The sequence below is a fragment of the Lepisosteus platostomus genome, chromosome 22 (genome assembly GCF_059453375.1).
Source record: "Lepisosteus platostomus isolate fLepPlt1 chromosome 22, fLepPlt1.hap1, whole genome shotgun sequence".
Lineage (NCBI taxonomy): Eukaryota > Metazoa > Chordata > Actinopteri > Semionotiformes > Lepisosteidae > Lepisosteus > Lepisosteus platostomus.
The window spans coordinates 1,979,549-1,993,333 of NC_142632.1; the positions used below are offsets into that span (position 1 = coordinate 1,979,549).

At 42.8% G+C, this 13,785-nt stretch overlaps 5 non-coding genes across 5 annotated transcripts; 3 read left to right on the forward strand and 2 right to left on the reverse strand.

Annotated features, from left to right (window-relative positions):
• The first annotated feature begins 5,139 nt into the window (after positions 1–5,139).
• On the forward strand, positions 5,140–5,221 carry trnas-uga (transfer RNA serine (anticodon UGA)). The gene has a single exon. It is a non-coding gene; the product is annotated as a tRNA-Ser (tRNA).
• Positions 5,222–6,771: 1,550 nt separating this feature from the next.
• On the reverse strand, positions 6,772–6,844 carry trnar-ucg (transfer RNA arginine (anticodon UCG)). Its single transcript has one exon. It is a non-coding gene; the product is annotated as a tRNA-Arg (tRNA).
• Positions 6,845–8,037: 1,193 nt separating this feature from the next.
• On the forward strand, positions 8,038–8,111 carry trnan-guu (transfer RNA asparagine (anticodon GUU)). The gene has a single exon. It is a non-coding gene; the product is annotated as a tRNA-Asn (tRNA).
• A 1,538-nt stretch (positions 8,112–9,649) lies between these two features.
• trnas-uga (transfer RNA serine (anticodon UGA)) lies at positions 9,650–9,731 on the forward strand. Its single transcript has one exon. It is a non-coding gene; the product is annotated as a tRNA-Ser (tRNA).
• A 1,550-nt stretch (positions 9,732–11,281) lies between these two features.
• Positions 11,282–11,354, reverse strand: trnar-ucg (transfer RNA arginine (anticodon UCG)). Its single transcript has one exon. It is a non-coding gene; the product is annotated as a tRNA-Arg (tRNA).
• Positions 11,355–13,785: the final 2,431 nt, after the last annotated feature.

A 13,785-nucleotide genomic window follows, 5' to 3' on the forward strand; every position in this document is an offset into this window, starting at 1 on the left:
TGCACCACAGAGATGGGGGGTGAGATGGGGCTTCATTTAGGACAGCATACCAACGCTTAATTCTGTCTTATTAACAAGCATTGCCGCTACACTTGTATCCCAACTTTTGCAACTCGCAACTGAAAACCCACTGAAGCTAAGCAGGTGTGAGCCAGGTCAGTACCAGGATGAGGGTGAGCTACAGGGAAAAACAAAGCTTCCAGCTGGAAGTGGTGTTAATGGGCGCTCACTCTGAGGTCTGTACGGGTCCCAATGTCCCAATATAGTGACGGAGAAGCTGTGTTGGAAAAAGGGCGCTGTCTTTTGGATGAGATGTAAAACCGAGGTCATAGTGCTCTGTGGTCATTAAAAATGACCACCAAAACCTTTGACAAAAGCTCTTGGTAATTGATGGTCTTCAATAATGCTTCTCCTTTAGGTACATTTTAAATCAGCTGAAAAATGCTGTGAAATGGGGGGGCACTTCAGGCCAGTGTAGGATTTGGGTTACAAGAACTATGAAACTGCACGAGAAAGCCCGTACACTGAATTACACGGCTTTCTATTCAAAGGACAAAAGAAATTCCCTGAGCTTGATTTTTTGCAGCACAGAGAGGACCACTGTTGTGAGGTCGGTTAGCTCAGTTGGTTAGATGGTGGTGCTAGTAACGCCAAGGTTGCGGGTTTGAGCCGCGTACGGGCCAGGTCCTTTTCTCCTCTCTTACCAAAGCTGTTAGGTTCCTTTCCGTGGTGAGATGGGTTGTCATGCAACGCTGCCACATAGCGCCGACAGACAAGAGTGTTGCGGGAGAAGAGAAATGTGTTTGAAGATTTAAGAGTGTCTTAGGTGCAGCCAAAATCAAGTGTCACAAATGCAAGTGGTTGGATTTCCATTGTTTAATATGGTAAAAATAAGCGGAAGTAATCTGCCGGTCCGGCACAGTCTGCCATGCTTTTGTCATTTACTGTAAAGTGGTATTGAACTGGGTGTCGAACTGGAGCCTCACCATTTGCATATGTGAGGCTCCAGTTATACATCGAGTGTCACATTAAATGACAAAAATGAAGAGAGTTAAAGCAGCTGGAGAGGTTTTCTTACAACTTTTGAGCTGACACAGTTTTGGAAAATGTTTCCTTCACGCTGCACTGTACAACATAGGCAGCCAAGAGTCTCCAAAACAAAACAGAATTGACAGATAGGAGAAAATTCCCACTCGTCCTGAAGTTCCCAAAATCAAGCACTGAGCGTAAACAAAGTGTCTAAGTAGCGTGGGAATGCTAACCCTAACCCTAGCGTAAAAAGATGAGTCAAAGTAACGTCTAATCGGATTAGTTTCCTTAGAGCTGGTTCAGAGTTTGCTGAAGAGTTTACCCAGTGGGCACTGATTCGTCGAATATACGTATATTCACGGCGAAAATACGGCTATACGTATATATACGTCGCCTCGACGTATAATCAAAGTCGAATTGCAACCGTAAAATCGACGACATTAATAAACGCATATATAACGTCGAAAACACATCTAACACAGTGCCTGAGGCTTTTTACTGTATGTATCGTGTGTGCCGCAACTAGGAGTATACGGCACTCTGCACAGTGTACGAAGTAAATTATTTTCGCAGTAATTAATTTACACGTGTATAATAAATATAGTAAATATAATAAATTAATTACTGCGAAAATTACTTCGTACACTGTGCAGAGTGCCGTATACTCCTAGGTAAGTTAGGTACATCTTTTTGCCCAAAACTGAAGGGGCGACATTCCTCCCTCCCCCCGTGATGCCAGGCCTGTCCCCATCCTATTCCATAATGTCATTATACTGTATATAATACCATACAACAGTGACCGATCCTTACTAACTGCATGCGTTAAAATTGCACATCAGCTCATAGCAGGGGGCACATAGCCGCGATGTATTATCAATGTTAAATTTCAACCATAATATCGACAACATTAATAAACGCATACGTTGAGAAAATATCGAACCCAGCATATTTTCCGGTTATATACCACAATGCATTGCTAGTATTCCTTGGTCACCATTTTGGACACGTTTTTCAAACGTAGAAGTATATCCGCAAATATCTCAGCAATCCTCTTTTGACGAGTAAGTATGAACAATAATAATACTATCTGAATACATACAGATCTTTCTTAATATTATTTTGATTAAAATAGTAAGTGAATAAGCAAAAAATGGCACATAAAATAGTGGAGCTTTTTAAACGTCTGTACTTACTGCGCCCCATAAGAAATCGTTTGTCCCCGTTCAAAAGAGGTTGTGCGATGTCCTGCAGCGTTCGCAAAGCAAACCTTTGACAGTTTGAAAAGAGGAATTTATTCTGCTTCCTGTGCGTGCAGTAGTTACAAAGTTGAACGTCTTTACACGATCTGCTGCAGTTTTCAGTGGGCGGGCGTTGTCAAATGGCTTGGAAAAACGCACTGTGTTTCGGCTCGGCAAACATCGTGAGCAGTGTCCTGCATGTTTTCTGTGTATAGCTGTCTTTTAACGCATACAGAATTCATTCGAAATGGGGAATGGTGTGAATGGGGAAGATGACACTAAATCGTTTTGCCGTTTCTCTATTCTTATTCTATGTTGTACTTTCAAACTTTGGGTACTCTTTAATTAGGACAGACTTTATTGCTCAACTTCTATGATGCAAGCCAAATTTTATACATTTATTTCAGCTTTGAGCTTAGTAAACCGTTCATTTTTTAGATTATACTAAAGAAGATATTAATCATCATTAATTTGGGAAGTAATATTATATAATTTTCTCCTAGCTGCGGTGCTGAAGTCCCGCCCTAAATCAGCAGAAAAAGAAATAAAGGAGCACGCAATGTGTTACTTGAAGAATGCATATGCAAGGCAGGGGGCCAGGAGATCTGGACACTGAAAATACTAGGTTTTTGGTTCTAACTGTTAGGACAATTACACAGGGTTTGCAAATAGTGGACAAAAATCGTCTTAACTTCCATTGTAATATTTTTTTTCTTGGAAATATAGAAGTTGTACATTTTAAAATGTATATTTGAATCAAAATGTGGTTTTGAGTTAGTGTGTTAATGTAATTAGTTTGTGTTTGCCGTTACTATACTGTATATTGCCATATTACCAGAATTTGTAGCTGAAGTTTAAGACTAGTTGTGTTTTTTATGATTATTGCCCATATGTTGATTGTTGATTGATTGTATACAATGTATAATTTGAAATACATATTTTTCAGGTGTGAATGTGTATTTTCAGAATAAATTTCTAAACCAAATCATTGGGTTGATTTACTAGTTTCTACACCTGTAAAACCTAACTTTGATGTATAATAGACCTCTACCCATATACGTATAATAGACCTCTAAAGTTATCCGTATAATAGACCTCTAACCATATACATATAATAGACCTCTAAAGTTATCCGTATAATAGACCTCTACCCATATACGTATAATAGACCTCTAAAGTTATCCGTATAATAGACCTCCAACCATATACGTAGAATAGTCCTCTAAAGTTATCCGGAACTCCTACCATATATGTATAATAGTCCTCTAAATTTATCCGTATAATAGAGCGTTCGGCTGTTAACCGAAAGGTTGGTGGTTCAAGCCCACCCAGGGACGCATGTCTCAGTTTTTCCAATGTAAACATCATCACCGCTAAAGAAGATGGCGCAGAAGGCTCCACAGTCGAAACGTTGTGCTTCTTTTCTTCTCTTTTCAGCATGGAGTAAACCTTTGCTTGATCCTTTGCAGCCTACGCATGCTGACACAGCTACCTTTCTCTTAACGCACCTCAATCATTATTCACCAAAACCATCAGCAGAATGTGTCGCCTTTGTGGTGATGTCACTCCTCTGCTTCACAAATGTCCTTAGTGACGGACCATTTCATTCTGCCATTTTTCCGGAGCGGTTATTGATTGCTCCATCATTTCCCTCATACTTTCCATCCCAAGATTGAAAAAAAAAACAGAAACAGGCTGATAGGACGACAATCAAATTGCAAAAACTCATCAAAGCACTCGATAGAGTATTTGAATCCACAAGTAGCTACGAGCAACTTTGTCCTGGCTTGCATGAAAGTCGGAAAATGTCAAAAAGAAAAAGATGGTGGCTTTTTCATATCTGTTCTTTTATTTTTAGTTCGTTGGCTCTTCTGTCCATTGTCCTCCTGCCTGGCTCTTGACCTGTGACTGTCTGAACGCACACATTAGACTTTCAGGCGGGGGATTTGTCCTGAGCCTCTGTGGAAGACCCACCCACCCCCATAAATAACTGCTCTAGAAACACATGAATGCAAAACTAAACCACAGCTTAAAGAGGAGCTCCAACTCAGTGCCATACTAATGTAAACGAAGTAATACTAAGACATGTTCTTATGGATTTGTCTTACCTTGAGATATGTAATTGGATTTCAGGATTAACTTCCTCATTCAATGTACTGGTGATTCTTTGCCTGGTCAGTACCTGGGTGGGAGACCTCCAGCGAACAATTAAGCTTGCTGCTGGAAGTGGTGTTAAGAGACTCTTAGGATCTTCCAGAGGTGTCTGTCCAATAGCACTAGTTGCCTTAGAGCTGGCTCAAACATTGCTCAAGAGTCTACCTTTCACAGATGCGCAAAGATGAATGATGGGGGTGCACGCTTCAAGGAGCCTTCCAACTGTAGGGACCGATTAGAGACGATCCGTAGCATGTGTTCATTTCCATATACGCCCCGTGTCTCAACGGTAGGACAGAGTCAAATACTGCCTCGACACGTAACAGCGTTATATTAAACCGCAGGACTTGAGGGCTGTTTTGTTTGAATGTTCAAGGCATTGGTAAGAGCGTAGGTCAAGGGCCATTGGTGCATCTCCTGTAACTGGAGTAAAAATGCTATTCAAAGTGCAGTGACTAAAATCGTCGTCCAGATGTCTCTGTTGTTGATTGCTTTCTGTCTAAGAACGTTCTGTTTTCATGTCCGAACGGGGAGACTTTATCATTCCAACTTGAAGCCACCCTTAAGTCCTCTGAGGTGTGTGTGTGTGTGCTTGCACGTATGGCGTAAAAGGTTTCTTAAACGGAGAGCGAACTTGAAAAAAGTTGCCTCCGCTGCCGCCGCCGCCTCGCACTCCCTGTTCGATTGTAGCAAGAAGGCAGCGGCCGCGGCGCTTGCTGTAGTCGTGGCCGAGTGGTTAAGGTGACGGACTTGAAATCCGTTGGGGTCTCCCCGCGCAGGTTCAAATCCTGCCGACTACGGCGTCCTTTGCATTTGGTTGCGTGCGTGCGTGTAAAAGGACCAGCGCCGTTTCGTTTTCGCTGGGACCTTTAACACTCTAAATCGCCTGGACCCACAGCCTGTGAAATCGATTCTTCAGCACCCACGATGGACGCTTTGCCGCTGGACACAGAGAACGATGCTTTTCTGCAACGAGCTTTCCAGCTGAATTTTCTCGGCAGCTCCGTACTGAACCTGTTCTCCATTGCAACATAGCGGAGGCTCGTCACGTCTATAGCAAGGCTGTGTAGGACCGCATACGCCACAGTGACTTGTACACAGACCACATGAAAGGCAAGCAAAATACACTTTTAAAATTCCAAAGACTCACAAGGTCAGAGAAACAGCGATGACCTGAACAGATCTGTTACAGAAGTCTAGGTTGACCTTTTTAGAGCTGTAATTGCATTTTTGTTTAATAGAAGATCAAATCTACTCGCATGTACCAGCACCTTACAGTTTATTGATGTTAATTCTGTTTAAGTAATAAGATTGCTAACGATGTTGGACTTTAGCCGGTGTTTTTTAGAAAAAATTGCTTACACTTCTGTAAGGAATACGCAGTACGTGCCTTTGTCAGTCATTGCTCACCATACCTGTAACTTTCTTATCTAACTCACTTCCTCAAATGGTGAAGGTCCACAAACATAAATGAAAAAAAAACCCTTGTTGTAGATGAGGTGCAGAAAAAAGCAGCCCCTGATAGTGTATAACACATTTATACTATTGCAGAGACACATGTAACATATATATACTGTATATATGAAACAGAAATAGAAACAGAAACAGGAATCGCTTACTCACCTGGAGAATCTCTGTAGGAATATCTAGCATTTATCAATGGAAATAAAAGCTGCTTTAATACAGTGCATGTTCAAACTCAAACCCTCAGCTGCTGTTCTTGTTTGTTTTGGGACAAATTGCAACTGAGCATCGCATGAGCCGTTACGTACCCTTATCTGTTAGGGAATTTCAAGGGAGGAGTTAGGTCAGAATGGGTAGGCTGCAAAACAACAAGTAAAGATTTATTCCAAGATGAAACGTTGTGGCGGTTTTCTTATCTTTTCAGCATGGACTAAACTTTTACGTGTTCCTTATATGCTATATATGTATATATTAGCACCAATGTCGTTCTTAAAAACTAACATGAAATTGTCAGGGACATTCAGCTATATACAAAGACGAGACAGACAAAGTAATAATTCTGTATTAACGTGGCCTACATATTGACGCAATGATCAAACTGACTGACATGTTCTGATTCAGATCCCCTGCAGTTCATGCCAATTAGAACAATAGCAATGCTGAGTCCTCCCCACCCTACTGAGCACAAATTCAGCTGCTCTCCAGTTCTGTTCTGCATGTTTTTTCATTGCAATTGAGCTCGGAGCTGGAGATGATCTCCATACAGTTCTGTGTTCACCAGCCCGCACTTGCGTGCTAATTTACGGGTTGTGGCAAATGCTTTTCTATAGTTCATATACATGACGGCAACCTGTTACCTAGGAACCTGAGAGGTTTAAAAGCCTCACGAGCCAGGCAGGACTCGAACCTACAATCTTCTGATCCGAAGTCAGACGCGTTATCCATTACGCCACTGGCCCATAGAACATGCGCTTGCACTCCACCACAGAGAGCTCTACACTGCTACTAGTAGTACACTTCCCCATCTAAATTTTCACAGCAAGAAACTTGTGTTTCCTACTATTTTTGTCAGGTTTAAAATATCATCTCCTTAAAACAGAAAAAGTGTTGATGTGTTGTGCTGAAATTCCGATTGATTTTGAATTCAAAGAAAAAAGGTTTTCTTCCAAAACACCATGAAATTGTCACATCTTGCAGACAATAGGTGTATTCCATGTTGAAAAGAGAAGAAAGAAAACCATGGAGCCTTTTACAGGTGTGAGGCTTCTTCAGGTGTGAGAAGACCTCACAGTCGAAACGCTGTGTTTCCGTTCTTCTCTTTTCAGCATGCAATAAACCTAGTACTTGTTCCTTTGCAGCCGAGGCATGCTGACGTAGCTACCCAGCTGAACATCTTGCAGACTCTACAGTACTTCTCTCCTGTAGAAGTAAAGCAGGGCTTGCTGGGTGAGCTTTTGCTCCGGTAAATTAGGTCACGTGTCATGTTAAATCACTTCTTCTAAACACAACATTTGCTGGTGCTAGCTTTCCCCATGAAAAGAGACATTTCCCTTACAGTACATGACATATCGTTTTTATTCTATCAATAAGTATAGAAATTAAACAAAAGAAAAAATGGTGTCGCCAAAGAATGCACAGCTCTGTCGCCTTGGGGAGGTGTCAAGGGCATTGAGCTCCTTGGATATGAAAAGTGCCCGATAAATGCCATTTCTCATCATTTCTCTTGGCGTCAGTTCTGCTATTAAATGGGACGGAGGCAACGGGTTCAGAGAGCAGGTTAAGTGCACACCGAACGCAGATGTGTCCAAGTGTCTGTAAAAGCACGGTGCTCCGCTGGCGCTGTTCCCTAGTGGCTTAAAGTGCCCGCCTAGTAAGCAGGCGATCCTGGGTCTGAATACCAGCGGTGCCTCTCTCCGTGTCTTGTTGTGCCGAATGTATCATTTCAGACAAACATGTACAGCTTGGTTCAGTTTAATGCAAGAATTCATTTCCTTTCTGGAATAACTTGTTTTTGAAGAAATCCATACAGCTTGTGAAAGATGAAATCCATTTCTTGGTTGTCAGTGGAAAAAGATTGCCGGCTGCAAGAAGCGCAAGTGATTGTTTTCTTTGACCATAAACCTGCAAATGTAGGTAGCACAAGCGGCCGTCAGTCTCTGTGGCGCAATCGGTTAGCGCGTTCGGCTGTTAACCGAAAGGTTGGTGGTTCAAGCCCACCCAGGGACGCATGTCTCAGTTTTTCCAATGTAAACATCATCACCGCTAAAGAAGATGGCGCAGAAGGCTCCACAGTCGAAACGTTGTGCTTCTTTTCTTCTCTTTTCAGCATGGAGTAAACCTTTGCTTGATCCTTTGCAGCCTACGCATGCTGACACAGCTACCTTTCTCTTAACGCACCTCAATCATTATTCACCAAAACCATCAGCAGAATGTGTCGCCTTTGTGGTGATGTCACTCCTCTGCTTCACAAATGTCCTTAGTGACGGACCATTTCATTCTGCCATTTTTCCGGAGCGGTTATTGATTGCTCCATCATTTCCCTCATACTTTCCATCCCAAGATTGAAAAAAAAAAACAGAAACAGGCTGATAGGACGACAATCAAATTGCAAAAACTCATCAAAGCACTCGATAGAGTATTTGAATCCACAAGTAGCTACGAGCAACTTTGTCCTGGCTTGCATGAAAGTCGGAAAATGTCAAAAAGAAAAAGATGGTGGCTTTTTCATATCTGTTCTTTTATTTTTAGTTCGTTGGCTCTTCTGTCCATTGTCCTCCTGCCTGGCTCTTGACCTGTGACTGTCTGAACGCACACATTAGACTTTCAGGCGGGGGATTTGTCCTGAGCCTCTGTGGAAGACCCACCCACCCCCATAAATAACTGCTCTAGAAACACATGAATGCAAAACTAAACCACAGCTTAAAGAGGAGCTCCAACTCAGTGCCATACTAATGTAAACGAAGTAATACTAAGACATGTTCTTATGGATTTGTCTTACCTTGAGATATGTAATTGGATTTCAGGATTAACTTCCTCATTCAATGTACTGGTGATTCTTTGCCTGGTCAGTACCTGGGTGGGAGACCTCCAGCGAACAATTAAGCTTGCTGCTGGAAGTGGTGTTAAGAGACTCTTAGGATCTTCCAGAGGTGTCTGTCCAATAGCACTAGTTGCCTTAGAGCTGGCTCAAACATTGCTCAAGAGTCTACCTTTCACAGATGCGCAAAGATGAATGATGGGGGTGCACGCTTCAAGGAGCCTTCCAACTGTAGGGACCGATTAGAGACGATCCGTAGCATGTGTTCATTTCCATATACGCCCCGTGTCTCAACGGTAGGACAGAGTCAAATACTGCCTCGACACGTAACAGCGTTATATTAAACCGCAGGACTTGAGGGCTGTTTTGTTTGAATGTTCAAGGCATTGGTAAGAGCGTAGGTCAAGGGCCATTGGTGCATCTCCTGTAACTGGAGTAAAAATGCTATTCAAAGTGCAGTGACTAAAATCGTCGTCCAGATGTCTCTGTTGTTGATTGCTTTCTGTCTAAGAACGTTCTGTTTTCATGTCCGAACGGGGAGACTTTATCATTCCAACTTGAAGCCACCCTTAAGTCCTCTGAGGTGTGTGTGTGTGTGTGCTTGCACGTATGGCGTAAAAGGTTTCTTAAACGGAGAGCGAACTTGAAAAAAGTTGCCTCCGCTGCCGCCGCCGCCTCGCACTCCCTGTTCGATTGTAGCAAGAAGGCAGCGGCCGTGGCGCTTGCTGTAGTCGTGGCCGAGTGGTTAAGGTGACGGACTTGAAATCCGTTGGGGTCTCCCCGCGCAGGTTCAAATCCTGCCGACTACGGCGTCCTTTGCATTTGGTTGCGTGCGTGCGTGTAAAAGGACCAGCGCCGTTTCGTTTTCGCTGGGACCTTTAACACTCTAAATCGCCTGGACCCACAGCCTGTGAAATCGATTCTTCAGCACCCACGATGGACGCTTTGCCGCTGGACACAGAGAACGATGCTTTTCTGCAACGAGCTTTCCAGCTGAATTTTCTCGGCAGCTCCGTACTGAACCTGTTCTCCATTGCAACATAGCGGAGGCTCGTCACGTCTATAGCAAGGCTGTGTAGGACCGCATACGCCACAGTGACTTGTACACAGACCACATGAAAGGCAAGCAAAATACACTTTTAAAATTCCAAAGACTCACAAGGTCAGAGAAACAGCGATGACCTGAACAGATCTGTTACAGAAGTCTAGGTTGACCTTTTTAGAGCTGTAATTGCATTTTTGTTTATTAGAAGATCAAATCTACTCGCATGTACCAGCACCTTACAGTTTATTGATGTTAATTCTGTTTAAGTAATAAGATTGCTAACGATGTTGGACTTTAGCCGGTGTTTTTTAGAACAAATTGCTTACACTTCTGTAAGGAATACGCAGTACGTGCCTTTGTCAGTCATTGCTCACCATACCTGTAACTTTCTTATCTAACTCACTTCCTCAAATGGTGAAGGTCCACAAACATAAATGAAAAAAAAACCCTTGTTGTAGATGAGGTGCACAAAAAAGCAGCCCCTGATAGTGTATAACACATTTATACTATTGCAGAGACACATGTAACATATATATACTGTATATATGAAACAGAAATAGAAACAGAAACAGGAATCGCTTACTCACCTGGAGAATCTCTGTAGGAATATCTAGCATTTATCAATGGAAATAAAAGCTGCTTTAATACAGTGCATGTTCAAACTCAAACCCTCAGCTGCTGTTCTTGTTTGTTTTGGGACAAATTGCAACTGAGCATCGCATGAGCCGTTACGTACCCTTATCTGTTAGGGAATTTCAAGGGAGGAGTTAGGTCAGAATGGGTAGGCTGCAAAACAACAAGTAAAGATTTATTCCAAGATGAAACGTTGTGGCGGTTTTCTTATCTTTTCAGCATGGACTAAACTTTTACGTGTTCCTTATATGCTATATATGTATATATTAGCACCAATGTCGTTCTTAAAAACTAACATGAAATTGTCAGGGACATTCAGCTATATACAAAGACGAGACAGACAAAGTAATAATTCTGTATTAACGTGGCCTACATATTGACGCAATGATCAAACTGACTGACATGTTCTGATTCAGATCCCCTGCAGTTCATGCCAATTAGAACAATAGCAATGCTGAGTCCTCCCTACCCTACTGAGCACAAATTCAGCTGCTCTCCAGTTCTGTTCTGCATGTTTTTTCATTGCAATTGAGCTCGGAGCTGGAGATGATCTCCATACAGTTCTGTGTTCACCAGCCCGCACTTGCGTGCTAATTTACGGGTTGTGGCAAATGCTTTTCTATAGTTCATATACATGACGGCAACCTGTTACCTAGGAACCTGAGAGGTTTAAAAGCCTCACGAGCCAGGCAGGACTCGAACCTACAATCTTCTGATCCGAAGTCAGACGCGTTATCCATTACGCCACTGGCCCATAGAACATGCGCTTGCACTCCACCACAGAGAGCTCTACACTGCTACTAGTAGTACACTTCCCCATCTAAATTTTCACAGCAAGAAACTTGTGTTTCCTACTATTTTTGTCAGGTTTAAAATATCATCTCCTTAAAACAGAAAAAGTGTTGATGTGTCGTGCTGAAATTCCGATTGATTTTGAATTCAAAGAAAAAAGGTTTTCTTCCAAAACACCATGAAATTGTCACATCTTGCAGACAATAGGTGTATTCCATGTTGAAAAGAGAAGAAAGAAAACCATGGAGCCTTTTACAGGTGTGAGGCTTCTTCAGGTGTGAGAAGACCTCACAGTCGAAACGCTGTGTTTCCGTTCTTCTCTTTTCAGCATGCAATAAACCTAGTACTTGTTCCTTTGCAGCCGAGGCATGCTGACGTAGCTACCCAGCTGAACATCTTGCAGACTCTACAGTACTTCTCTCCTGTAGAAGTAAAGCAGGGCTTGCTGGGTGAGCTTTTGCTCCGGTAAATTAGGTCACGTGTCATGTTAAATCACTTCTTCTAAACACAACATTTGCTGGTGCTAGCTTTCCCCATGAAAAGAGACATTTCCCTTACAGTACATGACATATCGTTTTTATTCTATCAATAAGTATAGAAATTAAACAAAAGAAAAAATGGTGTCGCCAAAGAATGCACAGCTCTGTCGCCTTGGGGAGGTGTCAAGGGCATTGAGCTCCTTGGACATGAAAAGTGCCCGATAAATGCCATTTCTCATCATTTCTCTTGGCGTCAGTTCTGCTATTAAATGGGACGGAGGCAACGGGCTCAGAGAGCAGGTTAAGTGCACACCGAACGCAGATGTGTCCAAGTGTCTGTAAAAGCGCGGTGCTCCGCTGGCGCTGTTCCCTAGTGGCTTAAAGTGCCCGCCTAGTAAGCAGGCGATCCTGGGTCTGAATACCAGCGGTGCCTCTCTCCGTGTCTTGTTGTGCCGAATGTATCATTTCAGACAAACATGTACAGCTTGGTTCAGTTTAATGCAAGAATTCATTTCCTTTCTGGAATAACTTGTTTTTGAAGAAATCCATACGGCTTGTGAAAGATGAAATCCATTTCTTGGTTGTCAGTGGAAAAAGATTGCCGGCTGCAAGAAGCGCAAGTGATTGTTTTCTTTGACCATAAACCTGCAAATGTAGGGAGCACAAGCGGCCGTCAGTCTCTGTGGTGCAATCGGTTAGCGCGTTCGGCTGTAACCGAAAGGTTGGTGGTTCAAGCCCACCCAGGGACGCATGTCTCCGTTTTTCCAATGTAAACATCATCACCGCTAAAGAAGATGGCGCAGAAGGCTCCACAGTCGAAACGTTGTGCTTCTTTTCTTCTCTTTTCAGCATGGAGTAAACCTTTGCTTGATCGTTTGCAGCCTACGCATGCTGACACAGCTACCTTTCTCTTAACGCGCCTCAATCATTATTCACCAAAACCATCAGCAGAATGTGTCGCCTTTGTGGTGATGTCACTCCTCTGCTTCACAAATGTCCTTAGTGACGGACCATTTCTTTCTGCCATTTTTCCGGAGCGGTTATTGATTGCTCCATCATTTCCCTCATACTTTCCATCCCTAGATTGAAAAAAAAAAAACAGAAACAGGCTGACAGGACGACAATCAAATTGCAAAAACTCATCAAAGCACTCGATAGAGTATTTGAATCCACAAGTAGCTACGAGCAACTTTGTCCTGGCTTGTATGAAAGTCGGAAAATGTCAAAAAGACAAAGATGGTGGCTTTTTCATATCTGTTCTTTTATTTTTAGTTCGTTGGCTCTTCTGTCCATTGTCCTCCTGCCTGGCTCTTGACCTGTGACTGTCTGAACGCACACATTAGACTTTCAGGCGGGGGATTTGTCCTGAGCCTCTGTGGAAGACCCACCCACCCCCATAAATAACTGCTCTAGAAACACATGAATGCAAAACTAAACCACAGCTTAAAGAGGAGCTCCAACTCAGTGCCATACTAATGTAAACGAAGTAATACTAAGACATGTTCTTATGGATTTGTCTTACCTTGAGATATGTAATTTGATTTCAGGATTAACTTCCTCATTCAATGTACTGGTGATTCTTTGCCTGGTCAGTACCTGGGTGGGAGACCTCCAGCGAACAATTAAGCTTGCTGCTGGAAGTGGTGTTAAGAGACTCTTAGGATCTTCCAGAGGTGTCTGTCCAATAGCACTAGTTGCCTTAGAGCTGGCTCAAACATTGCTCAAGAGTCTACCTTTCACAGATGCGCAAAGATGAATGATGGGGGTGCACGCTTCAAGGAGCCTTCCAACTGTAGGGACCGATTAGAGACGATCCGTAGCATGTGTTCATTTCCATATACGCCCCGTGTCTCAACGGTAGGACAGAGTCAAATACTGCCTCGACACGTAACAGCGTTATATTAAACCGCAGGA